Consider the following 13145-nt stretch of genomic DNA (forward strand, 5'->3'; position numbering starts at 1 on the left):
ATTAAAAAAAAAAAAATGGTGTGAATTATGTTTCCAAGAAAATATAATTAAGTTGTGCAAATAGAGATTTTTACAGCATTCAAAAAATATATTAATATCATATTAGGACCTTGGCTTGGCCCCTTTCTTTTCAAAGGAAACATCTATCTATATTATTTCGTATTTCCTTATTCATCTTACCAATTTATCTTTTCTTGACTTGAAAGTAATTTTTTTTAAAAAAGTGAAGTTACCTTTGTTTATTTATGTAGGCATCTATAACTCTGAAATTATAAAAGACTGGGAATGAATTTTGAAAAGTAGAAAAATAAAAGTATTAATAGATTAATTTTTAGGTAAAGCAGCTGCCTGGAACGCAGTGCTCGGAGCAGTATTCTGAAGCAAACCTTAAATAGCATTTACTCACTAAAAGGACTTGTGTCTTGCCAGCATTTCCTGTTATACATCATAGCAGTCCAAACTAATTATTTTTTTATTTCACTTTCCTATGACTAGGGTAGAAAACAGTTTGAAAAGCATACAGCCATTTCTTTCTGCACACTTGCTTCTTGTGTCTGTGACCATTTCCAGGGATGGCTTTCACCTGCATACAATACGAATTGATGCTTTGTTCCCCAAGTCTGTGGTCTGCATTTATTTCTTGTGCCAGTGAGAAACCCAGACGTTCTCAGTGGATTATCATAAATTTAGATTAGTCTAAACTGCTCTAAATCTTAATCCAAAGAATACTTGGATCATTATGAACAGCACCGATGCCCATATTTAGAGTAGTGTGGTTTTCACATTCAAAGCATCTTTTTTTTTTTTCATTTTCCACTGCAAAAAGCTCTTGTATTCAGTTAAAGAATAGGCACATTTAAGGCTTAATATGTGCTTTCTTGCTTTATAAATTCAGGGAGGAAAAAGTTTTTATTCATTAACTTAGATTTGCTAACAGACTTTTGACCAATTCTCTTTGAAATAAATAATTGTTTGAGGAATTATGCTCCTTTGCCTTTGAAGCAGAGGCTTAAATATTTAACTTAGTTAATTTTCAGAATTTTAATTATACAGATCACAAGAAGTATTCTCTGAAAAATCAGAATTGTCAAAGTGGGATTCTTGAATTATATTAAGTACTAAATTTGCACTCAGTTGCAAATAACTTTTTTGTTATTATTATGTTTATGGGCATAATGTCTCTTTACCTTCCTTGTGATGTAATCATAAGAGAATAAATTTAATTTCTTGTAATAAATCTTGGCTGATCTCTCTCTACACACATGCAGATCTGTATACATATTACGATGCCATACATGTATGTCTTCATAATGCAGATTTATATTTACATAATGAATATGATTTTACAGTTTATGATTACTGTGATAAATGTTTTGAGCGTACAGTGTGTTCTTTCTATCTCAGAGCCATATGAAGATAATTAACATTTAACTTGAGCAATATCAAATTTACTTTGGATTTTGTGAATTTAATTGTAGAAGTGGTATTAGTTTTGTTAGAGTTTTATACAATTTAATATATGTGAATGGGAACATGATACACCACTCTTGCATAAAACTTTTGCCTTCAAATATATTTCATTAGATTCTATGAATCTTAATTTTGGAAGAAGAATTCTGCTGGAGTTCAAAATGTCTCAGTTTCTATAGGGAAAATGTAGTTCCTCAGTTCATATGCATCAGTATAGTAATTAACCTAGTAAAGTAAATCCAAGAGTTTGTAAAAAAAAAAAAAAAAAAAAGAAGTGCTGTTGGAGGGTAGGCCCCTCTTTCCTTCAGTAGATTGGAAAAACCCACATACTGTTTTGGAACATGATGGGGAAAAAAAAAGTCAGCTTATGTAGCCTGATTTAAGCTCTCTCAATTCCTCCACTTGATTTGATGAACACTGAAAGAGTAGCATGAACTGTTGAGTAGTCATTATGCTGTCTAAAGAGGAGGGGAATCTTTTTTGTATTTTTGCTTTAGATATTTCAGCTTACCTGTGGCTGGAATTCAGATATCCATATGCAGGATGAGTGATCTTAATATCATCTGTCTCAGCTCTTTGGTTGGAAGGACTCTTCATCCTATTATTGAATGTTTTCCAGATTTAAAGGGCTATTCTTAGGAATATGTTCAATATTTACTTGAATAAAAAGATGTTAGGCCTGCTTCTTTTAAAACATGTATTTTCATATTCACTTTTGAAAAATTCCAATGAAAATAAGCCACAGGATATAGGGCAAAGTCTTGTTCTATAAACAGATTTGACCAGTGTGCCAAACTATTAATTGGAGGGAGAGGAGTCTGAGTTTGTTTGCTGTTCTCTGTTTTCATAATTAAATGATGGATCACATACTGAAATAGAGGTTCACATCAAAATCAAGGAATATCAGTTCCTGTTATTTGGTCAGCATTCTATTTGTCTGTGCATATTAATTTATTCTTTCCAGTTTCTTTGTTGCTTTATTCCATTACATTTTATTATTGGGGGGGAAAAAAGGGAAATTGATGGAGCTGTACACTGAAGAGAACTCAAGCAGTTCAAGTGAAATGATCAGTATTTGTTCTTGTTTTTGTTACTGTCTGACTTGATGCCATGTACTTGTAAAGAGCAAAGCCATTTTATACATCCCACATTAGCCTGCAGCACTGGGCAAAAAAGAACAGGTGTTCAACAGTCCAATTCATTACTTTATATTCAGTGATTACCTGTTTATCTGATCAAATAACCTTATTTATAAACCTTCATACTCTACTGCACGGAATTCTGAAAACTCCATATGATTTTAATTTGGTTTACCTAAATATTTACATGTGCTCAAAATTGTTATTACATAGGCTGGTCATTTGGGTGCTCGTGACCTTTATTTCTTTTGAAAAATGTGTGTTTGAGCATCACTCAAGTCCTCTACCTTACATACTGACTCCAGAGATAGGACAGCAATTTAGAGGGAAGAGATCAAGGTTGTAGATGTCAATTTCACCTTCAGGCTGTAAGGAGACATAAGAATTTTAATACCAAGTCAGTAAAGTTGTTCTATTGTCTTGTATGTCCTTTGTTATCACACCATGAAGACTATCAAGAGTCCAATATTTCTATACTCCTATGTATTAATGATACCAAAATGAATGTCTGTGTTGGATTACTAAGGCAAAGTGTAACAGGAATTAGGAGGTTTTGGAAAGTCGAATCTCTCACTGAAAAACATGAGAATGCAAGAAAAAGCAAAGATTATAATGAAATAATTACAAAAGACTTCACCAAATGTATCTTTCCTCAAAGTCTACATAAAGATTTTTTTGCCTTAAGGTGAGAATTCAGTTAATTATTTTTTAACTCTTCTGTAGGCAGTATGTGATTTCTATACGCATATTACTTTGTGTTCTAAGAGTTTTGTACTGTAGAGTTTGTTATATTTATTTTTAGCAATTTCAAGAAAAGAAATAACAGCTTTTCCTGGGTTTCTGGCATACTTCTTGTGTTATCCTTAAAACTATCATAACTTCATAACTTTGCTTAAATCATGTATGAAAACTGACAGCTGAGCATCTCTCTGGCTTTCAGAATAACTTTTTCACTTCTTTTGAACGCCTTTATATTTGCTTGTCACTGTTTTCTGACTTTTTGTCTATTTCCTATCAGTTTATTCCTTAGCCTTTCCACTTGTCTTCTGCTGAAAAACAGCAGAATGATTCCATTCAGAGCTTACTGTATTGATTGTAGTAGAAATCTATGAAGATTACGCTGCTACAAGATCCTACATGCTTAAGCTCATGGTCACTAACTCAAGCAACTTAGAAATATAAAAGAATAAAAGGGATTAAAGATATCCACAGAATCGCAGAATGGCCAGGGTTGGAAGGGACCTCAAGGATCATGAATCTCCAATCCCCTTGCCACATGCAGGGCCACCAAACTCCCCATTTAATACTAGACCAGATCCACTGAGAAATCTGCTTAATGCCTTTTAGCAAAAAGAAAATGAGGAAAAATTGAGAACACTTACTAAATTTACTGTCAGAGTTCTTAAAACAACTACATCAGAGTGAGTTTTAATGAAGAAGAGGAAAAACAAGTCAGAATAATTACATAATATTGATTGTAAGAGTATGCACTACAAAAACACCAGTGTCTTAACACTTGATAATGAATGTTATATCCTGGGGTTGTTGTACAAGTCTTTTCCAGTTGTTTATATCAGGTCTGCTTAAATTGCCAAAGGCAAATAAACATATGAGTATAATTAGGGCTGCAACAGAGATTTGTTAATAATAAGTACCAACACAAATATATAGAGAGACCAAGTATTGCTGCTTAGCTTTTCTCTGGACTTTCTCTTCAGTCAATTTTAAGTCACTACAATAGGTATCTCAGTACATACATAGCTTGATAATACGGGAATATGAAAATGAGCACACCAGAACAGTATCACCAGCATCCTGATACCTGTAAAAATCAACACAACTGTTTTGGTGTAGAATGTATTTCACAAATACTTCAGAAATGTATAAGAACTCAGAAAAGACAGCCTCAACTGTGCTATCTAAGTGTCCTGTCATCTCTTGCAGTGCACAATGAGAGTTTCAAATAGAAATCATAGAGACCTGAGCAGTAAAATAGCAGGTATGAATTCTTTACTTAAGGTGAAGAATAGCATAGATAACTGAAAGCAAACTCTATCTTGGGCAGCATCAAAAGAAGCATGGCCAGCAGGGCGAGAATGGTGATTGTGTCCCTCTACTCCGTGCTGGTGAGACCTCACCTGGAGTACTGCGTCCAGATGCGGAGTCCCCAGTACAGAGAGATACAGATCTATTGAAGCACATCCAGAGGAGGGCCACAAAAATGGAAATGCAAGGGATGGAACAGCTCTCCTATGAGGTACAAGAGACCTGGGACTGTTTGGCCTGCAGAAGAGAAGGCTACAGAGTGACCTGATAGGGGCCTTTCAATGTCTAACGTGGGCAATAAGAAGGACAGGGGCAGACTTTTTAACAGGATCTGTAGTGATAAGACAAGGAGAAATGGTTTCAAACTAAAATAGAGGAGGTCTAGATTAGATATATGAAAAAGTTTTTTTTTTTATGATGAGACTAGTGAAGCACTGTATGCTCAGAGGGCAGTGAATGCCCCAACCTTGGAGATGTACAAGGCCAGGTTGGACGGGGCTCTGAGCATCTGATCTAGTTGTAGAAGCCACTGTTCGTTGCAGGGGAGTTAGACTAGATGACCTTTAAAGATCACTTCCAATTCAGATGGTTCTATGATAGTCAGTTATCAATGGAGAGACAGAGAAATCAATGAGATTTTCTTGCCTCTAGGCTGGATGAAGAGCTAAGTGCCAAAAAAGTCACAGGTGTTAAGCTACTACAGAAACTAACTATGGCACATAACAGGGGTGTTGGAGCCAGATGATCATTGTGGTCCTTATCAACCCAGGCCATTCTATGATGATGATTCTATGTATCTTCTGCTTTGTAGTAGCATTCTGGTCCAGGAGTAAATTAAAGACAGTTTTGTTTGGTTTTTCCAGTAGTAGGCTGCCTTGTATTGTCTTGCAGGATGGAAAAGGACAACTCAAAAATTACACAGGATTTCCTTCTAGACATAAATTCCCTTTTTTTGTCAAGCCCCTGTTCAGAATGCTCAGTGTTTAAGTGCATCTCTCCTAGATATATACTTTGAGATACTTTGGGTTCTTTCATCATCAGTTTATACAAATATCTTCATAATCTGCAAAAGTATTCACATTTCTTGATCTATTTCAGTCTGAGTTGAAGGTTCATTAAAGGGGGAGAATTTGGACTCATGAAAAACAGACAAGCAAAAAATATCTCCGAAAAAAGGACTAGAATGATGAAGTGATTATTTACTAGTATAGTCATTATAAAGAAAACTGTACACAGGACATCACTACAGTTAAAAGCTGTGGAAAAATGCTTGTGGCCTAATCTGTTTTTGAGAAATCTTAGTGAAATTTGAGTCTGTGAGGTCTTACATTTATGACTTTGAAAGAAACTGCATGGTGGTTTTTTTTTGCTTTCTTTGGTTTTGTGATAGAAAAACAAACTTTTTAATCGCTATGGGGAGAAGCTCTGTTTATTTATGATTGCACCTGTTCTTGCATAATAGGAAATACGGTTTGAGCCATGTTTTCCTGGAATTGTTGTCTGACTGGTGCAGTTGTTCACTAAATCTGATACTCTTGTGTTGTCTTTCAAAGGATGTTTTATTTCTTCTACTATATATGTTTATTTAAAACCTCTGGCATGTTCTTCTTTACATTAGTATCCTACTTATGTTTCCTGATCTTCCTCTGTGGGCGTCCTTCATGCCTGGACAGTAACATCCCAAGTCCTCAAATTTGCATTCCTTTATGATTCTGTCTTAACAGACAAAGGAATTTTATTGTTGGCCAACTTGGAGGTAATGAAAACACTACTGTGCTTTTTGGTTATTTAACCTCTTTAGAATATTTTGTTTACTTTCAATCTTAAGATCTGTCAACCAACCTTATTTTAAACACTTACAAGAATTATACCCTTGCCTAGTGGCATTTCCTTCCCTCACCCTGGAAGTTTCAGTTTTGGAAGTTTTCAAGAAATATTAAATATAGCTCATGATATATATTGCCATGATCAAATAAACTGAATTTAAATTTTCAACATTTAACTTTTAAATTAGAAACTTTAATGCATTTACCTCTGTATGGGAGAACTGCTCATGTTCAGTCTAACTCTTATTTAACTCCATTAGTAAGAACTCATTGAGTAGCCCTGCAGAGAATTACTTCTAAGTCCTGGTGGATAGAAAACTGGACACGAGCCAGCAGTATGCTCTTGCAGCCCAAAAAGCCAACTGCATCCTGGGCTGCATCCATAGAGAAGTGACCAGCAGGGAGAGGGAGGTGACTGTATCTTTATCTGTATCTATGCAATATCTGGAGTTACTGCATCCAGACCTGGACTCTACCTCCCAAACCCCCACTTCCCCAGGAAAGACAAAAGCAATTACAGTGAGTCCAGAGGAGGAGTACAAAGATAATCAGAGGGCTGGAGCACCCCTCCTATGAAGAAAGGTTGAGGGAGCTGGTCTTGTTTAGTATGGAGAAGAGGAGGCTCTGAGGAAACCTCAGTGTGGCATTCCAGTACTTGAGGGGAGCTTATAATTAGGAGGGAAATTTTTTTTTCAGAGGCAGATAGTGATAGGACAAGAAAATTTGTTGTGACTGGGGTTGTAACAAAGTCAAATTTCTTAGTAATGCTGCTTTTGTTCTACACTTATTGGTCAGGCCTTTAGACTTCTTTGTCAGGGAGATGAACATCTTGACATCTTTACTAGGCAAGCTTCTTGACATCTCTTAACATGGCATGTAATGATCTTTATCTCCTTTAAAAGACAATTTGATGAAATTCTCCTGATGAATAGGCTTACTATTTAGTATTTTTATTTAATGTTAATATTAATTAAGGATAATATTTTCTTCTCTTTAATTAAAAAATAAGTTGCATTATTCTTGATGTTTTCTTTGAAAATCTGTTTCACTGTAAAGTAACAAAATATTTAGCTTTTTGCACATTTGTAGGTTTAGGGGGAAAACGTATATACTAAACAATTAATTTAATCTCCATTAGCTAGACAGTCAGACCAAATGGAGGATAAATATGGAGGATAGTTAATAGGAGGAGCATAGACTAAATAATTAATGTTAAGCAATGCAACGTGCATTAATGCAATGCAGTGCCTAATTTAGCATTGAAAGACTGCATCTGCTACTATACTGAACAAGCCAATACTTACTGTTTTGTAACCAAGCTTATACTGTTGAATGAGGAGCATGTTCCCTGATGTGTTTTTTGTGCTCCCTCAAACAGTATCCAGTTGGAGAGGCACATGACAGTTAGAATTCCCCCCCCAAAAAAATTGGAAGTTGCAATACTACTCTGGGAAAAAGCTAATAAGAACTAAGATGTTGCTTTAAGGTTTATGCCATAATTCATATTCAAAGTTATTTAACTAACACCATCTGCCTACTGTTTATCTGGCTCATTACAATTTCATGCTTATGATACCAAAATTTGTATAGATTTGTTTGCTGCTTAGAAAGAGTCCACAACATTACGTTGCTGTCAAAGAAATGATTTCTCTTCCTATTAGGGATAAGTGTGTATATGGGAACTGTTGAGTCATGGCCTGAACTACTGATTGATCACTTGTGGCAATGATTCAGTCAGCCATGGGAGCACAGGTGAAAGCAATTCAGCTGTGTGACTGGAAGAGTTGGAGCCTGGCTGTATCTCTCCTAGACCCCGTTTAAGGACTGACTGTTAGCAGGGAGGATTTCTTTCTGGAGATCCCTCCTTTTGGAGTTTTCTACTGCAAGCCTAGGACACAGGTGAGCATTTCATTTGTGAATTTCATTTGTGATTGTCTCTTTCCACCACGGTAATCTTACTAACTATAGACTTGTAAAACACCATCCTAATCATGCCACTCTTCTAACTGTACACTTGTTAATTGTGCAGCGTGCTTTACAGTATGAAATGTTAATTGGTAAAGTGAATCCAGTCTTGGTAGTGAGGTATAGCTGAACAGTACATCACAAGGCTAAATCACAAGAATGTAAACTTTGCTTAATTTTGTTTGCTCATTGCTGTTCCATTGATGATCTCTGTTCAGCAGTGCAAATGCTCTCCAAAATCTCAAAGTAAATGAGAAGCAGTGATTTTCATAGTCAAGTGAAATTTAAGGGTTTTGCAATCTGTCATTAGGGGCTCTACAATCCTGTCTGGAGACAATATTGCTACAGAATATATTTCTAGAGAGGGGAAATACCTAAAAGGCATATCCCCTGTAAGTTCTGGAGATCTTTGCCTGTGTAGACCTTTACCATTTAGTTATGATCTCTGGAGAGCTGTTACCTACTGGTCTACTAAACAGTGAGTCAGTGGTAGAATTCAGGGAAGTCTGGAGCTACTGCGGACTCTCAGTAAGTTAAGTGTCCTCAGAACATTTTCTTCTCTGATCTGTGATCACAGTAAGTAAATGACTGTCACTTTGTGGAGCTGGCTAACACCTTACTACAGAGACTTTTTCTGGGTTTTGGCAAGTGTAGCCCAAACTCACTAGACTAGATCTTAAAACAGCTAGCTTAGACTTATCTTTATTTCTGGATGTTTTTCTGGATTTTTTTTTTGTTCTACTTCCTTAAGAGAAACCCTTTTTCTCCTTCGTCTGAATTAGGTGCTGTTTAAAATCTTGACTTAAAATCCAGAGTGATTCACTGCAAAACAGTACTGTTCTCTATTGCAAAGTCTACTTAGCCCTTTCCTCCAGAGCTAAGTACAAGAGCTGTGAAGTTGATTTTAACGTTGCTAGTTGTCAGACGTAAAGAATTTCTGAACATGTGATGTCCTTTTTGTAACTATGATGAAACTTAAAAATCTTTGCTAAATAGCTCCAAACCTCAAACTATTCCCGAGTAACATTTTCGCTAGAAAAAGTTTAAATATTCAGAAAAATAGAAAACCAGGTGCACTTAATTTCTTTAGCTTTCTAAGCTGAATCTCTCATCATAACATAAGAACAAATTGAATCTTATAAGAATGTAAGTCTACATACCAGAGGGAAGAGGATTTTCAGAATGATGGCTTGGCTCAGGACAAATCTGCATGAATTTTTTCTTTTTCTAATATAAACACAAGTTGTACCTCAAGCATGTCTGTTGAGCGAGGAATTTGCTGTAACCTCAGGCAGGAATTTCATCTTGGTTTATATAATGTTCAGAAGCTCTGTACTGAAGTGCCTTGAATAAGTATTGCAGCAGTTTCCATGTCTTTGAAATATTGTGGCTTTTCTTCATGAAGGAAGTAGACTTAAATTAGTAAGAAACTGCTGAGGGCAAAAACATATCTAACACTTTAACTCATCTGATTTCTTCAAATTGCATTACAATTTTCTGAAAGAAGCCCTGCCCGCCCCCAAAGCCATAAAAACACTACAGCAATAATTCTATTTAGAATGGGAACATTTTCTTATAATCAGAGTATTTTACTCCTTAGCACTTAAGATTTAGTTGACCATACCGAGCCTTGTTTTCTCCTTATGCAACCAGGCTTTAATGTGATACTGTGGCTAGTGAAGTACAAAGTCCCCTGCATTACACCCTGAATATATGCTGAAATGTTCAATTGTCATGTTTAAAGTATGAGACAAAACACTATGTTGAAGTGCTGTAGGTTTGAGGAGAAATGATGTCACGAGGAATTCAAGCAAGAATACATAAGTTATGCATTTCTTGAATTTGTGTGATATTTGTGGTATTTCAAAATGTGTGGCCATATCTTTAGGCAGCATACCTTTACCAGGGCTATTGGATTCTAATTGAGAGTCTGGTTATATGTGGGAGAAGAGAAAGAAAGAGTTGCGCAGAGGAAAAAAGAGTTCTTGTATTACTACTGGTAAACATTATATCACAGTGTGCCTTCAGTTCTTGCATCATCTGAGATTGTGATTTTCCTGTTTACTTATTTGCCTGTTTACTTATTTATGGATTTTAAAAACTTGTAATTTTGGAAAGAACTAAGAAAGTTTGAAGGGTAATCAGTTTTGACATGCTGATCTAAAGAGAACCAATGAAAGATGGAGCTGCAGGTATAAAATGAAATAAGGGTTTCGCAGCAAATAGTGCTGAATGACAGGCATTATTATGTCGTAAGCCAGTATCAGTTTCAGAATCTAACTAGATCATTTATAGTGTTTATTTTAGCATTCAAAGCAACAGACTAGGTTTTTTTTTGCCTTGATATCATTATGTAGATGTGCTTTCTAACATCTACTTTTTTCTAACATCTGAGGAAATTCATAGGCTTGAATTATACAGAAAAACAAACAAACAAAAGCCACCAAAAAAACCCCAACAAAACAAAAATCCTATTCTCTTTATTCTTCAGGAAAGACTATTCTTTTCAGTTATACACAGATTTGAAATTGTATTCTTTCTCATCTAATTATAGTAAAATAAAGTTCATTGACTTGAAGTGTACTGGCTTTTCTTAGATTGGATTCTCCGCGAGGACTTAATTCTAAGCCAATCTCTCCTAACATGAATACTCTGGAAACAATACCTGTTTCTTCCCTGTACATTTAGCTTTTAAATTGTGATGTAGCTTCTGTCTGTGAAGTAAATTGTAAATGTTTTTCTTTTGTAGAGATCTTTCTAAATAGATTGTCCTTAGATCCTTTATGAATGTCAAAAGATTCACTGGCTTTTCTATACAATGTAGCTTGTTAAAAATCTCTTATTCAAGTAGAATTCAAACAGGCTATCTGAGTATTCAGAGTATACATGGCTTACACAATTACCAGGAATTACCAAGATCTTTTTACTTTGCAACTTCAACTAACATGCAGAAACAGTGTAGAATTCTCAAAAATCATAAATTAATTGTACTACTGAATAAAGTTGCATTACTTTAGAGTATTAGTAGTATTAGGAGTTAGCCAGGCATCAATTGTTTGCTGTTCTCATGCAGTCTAGTCACTCTAGTTTAGTCTAGTGACTAAAATATATGAGATAAAATAAATAAATACAGTTGTGAAAAAAGTGGAGAGAAATATTATTGTATAAAAGCCAGACATAAGACAAAGAGTTGTCTGAGCATGCATAAACATCCTGATTCCTGTCTGCTTGACGCAAGCCGTAGCAAAGGTGGGAGAAGCCTAATGGTGTGATGTAGTGCCATAGAGATGCCAGTCAGAGCTGAGGGTAGATGAAAAATTGAAGGGAGAAATGAAACAAGGGAAATCAGCTGTGCTAGGAGGAAGATTGTCTGAGTGTTGCATTGAGCTGTAGATATCAGATGCGGGGTGGGGTGTCTGATGTCAAACATGAAAGTAAGGCTTGAAAGAAGGATCAAGGGAGAAATGCATTTCTGATCACTGCTGAACTGTGTTCTGCTCAGTGCTGTAATCAGATGTCTGTAAGAGAAGACAGAGTGAAGTCTGGACTTTTCACATTTTATAGTTACTACAGCTTATTTAAAAAGACTGGAGAAGACTAATAAAATGTGTTGGTGCTATTTTTGTGCTAGTGGCTGGAGCAGATGGAAGATGTGCTGTGCTTTGGGGATAAGAGATAAAGGAAAGAACAAATAGCTTCTGTGAAATGAGATATTTTATGTTCTTGCATCTGGTCCTATGCTGATCGCATTGTATCATGAATAGTTTTGCCAATAAACCAGTTCCAATTGTAACATGAATTTCCATGTAAAAGAGTTGGTTTCTGTGTCTGCCAGAATGTCTCAGGTTAAAGATGTAATGATATGCCTGAGAACAGCCCAGCAGTAATGAGTAAGTCAAGAGACTCCTGACTTGAATCCAGCATTGTGGAAAATGAAATCCAACTTTATTTTTTATGAAGTCCTTTGACAAATGATATAATCACCTACTCAAGGCTGGGATTTCCCTGCTTTCTGACAGGAAACAGCAATTTCAGATTTGCACAATACAGCATGGAATTGCTTCTCTCACTATTTTTTGCACAAAATGTAGAATTAAGCAACAATTCCAACAAAAATAAGCAGGAAAAAGAAACATGAGAAGCCTATTATTATTTGAAAGATAGGAAGTAGGCTACCAGCTTCTCTAGCTCTTTTTGAAAGAAGTACCTTGTAGACATGTATATTCAAAAACAACAATTAGAATAAGAAATCACTAAAAAAAACATTCTGATGGTGCAGATAGCAATTCTCCTCATTATTATACCCTTATATGTCTATACTGCATATGAATGCATAGGAATGTCAACAACAATATTTTTAGAACATTCTGGGAAAGAAATACTGTCTTTTGAGCAGTTAAGATTGTAGAAAATGTTCCTGCAAAACATACATTTCTAGCAATCCTTGGAAGGGTTTGTGAATATGCCAGAAATCTCCACTCTGTTTTCAAGCACAAGCTGTAGCATTTCCATTACTTAGCCTTTGCCTAACCCTTCATCCTGAACAATACTTATTCTCTCTCTCCAAGCCTTAGTCAGTGATATGCCCTTATGTTTTCGGGGGAATATCTTAAATCAAATTTACTAGAAGTGATTTTATATTTCCTTACTGAACTGTTACAATGCTGAATGTCTTCCAAACATCACTTTTTTTTTTTTT

The 13145-nt window shown here is 35.5% G+C and overlaps 1 long non-coding RNA gene across 1 annotated transcript; it reads right to left on the reverse strand.

The window, feature by feature from the left end:
- Window positions 1-1715: 1715 nt before the first annotated feature.
- LOC109368387 lies at window positions 1716-9836 on the reverse strand. Its single transcript, XR_002116377.2, has 3 exons — window positions 9607-9836; window positions 2897-2975; window positions 1716-2068 (listed from the first exon to the last, which is right to left on the reverse strand). It is a non-coding gene; the product is annotated as an uncharacterized LOC109368387 (long non-coding RNA).
- Between the last annotated feature and the right edge of the window lie 3309 nt (window positions 9837-13145).

The sequence above is a fragment of the Meleagris gallopavo genome, chromosome 6 (assembly GCF_000146605.3).
Source record: "Meleagris gallopavo isolate NT-WF06-2002-E0010 breed Aviagen turkey brand Nicholas breeding stock chromosome 6, Turkey_5.1, whole genome shotgun sequence".
NCBI classification, from domain to species: Eukaryota; Metazoa; Chordata; class Aves; order Galliformes; family Phasianidae; genus Meleagris; species Meleagris gallopavo.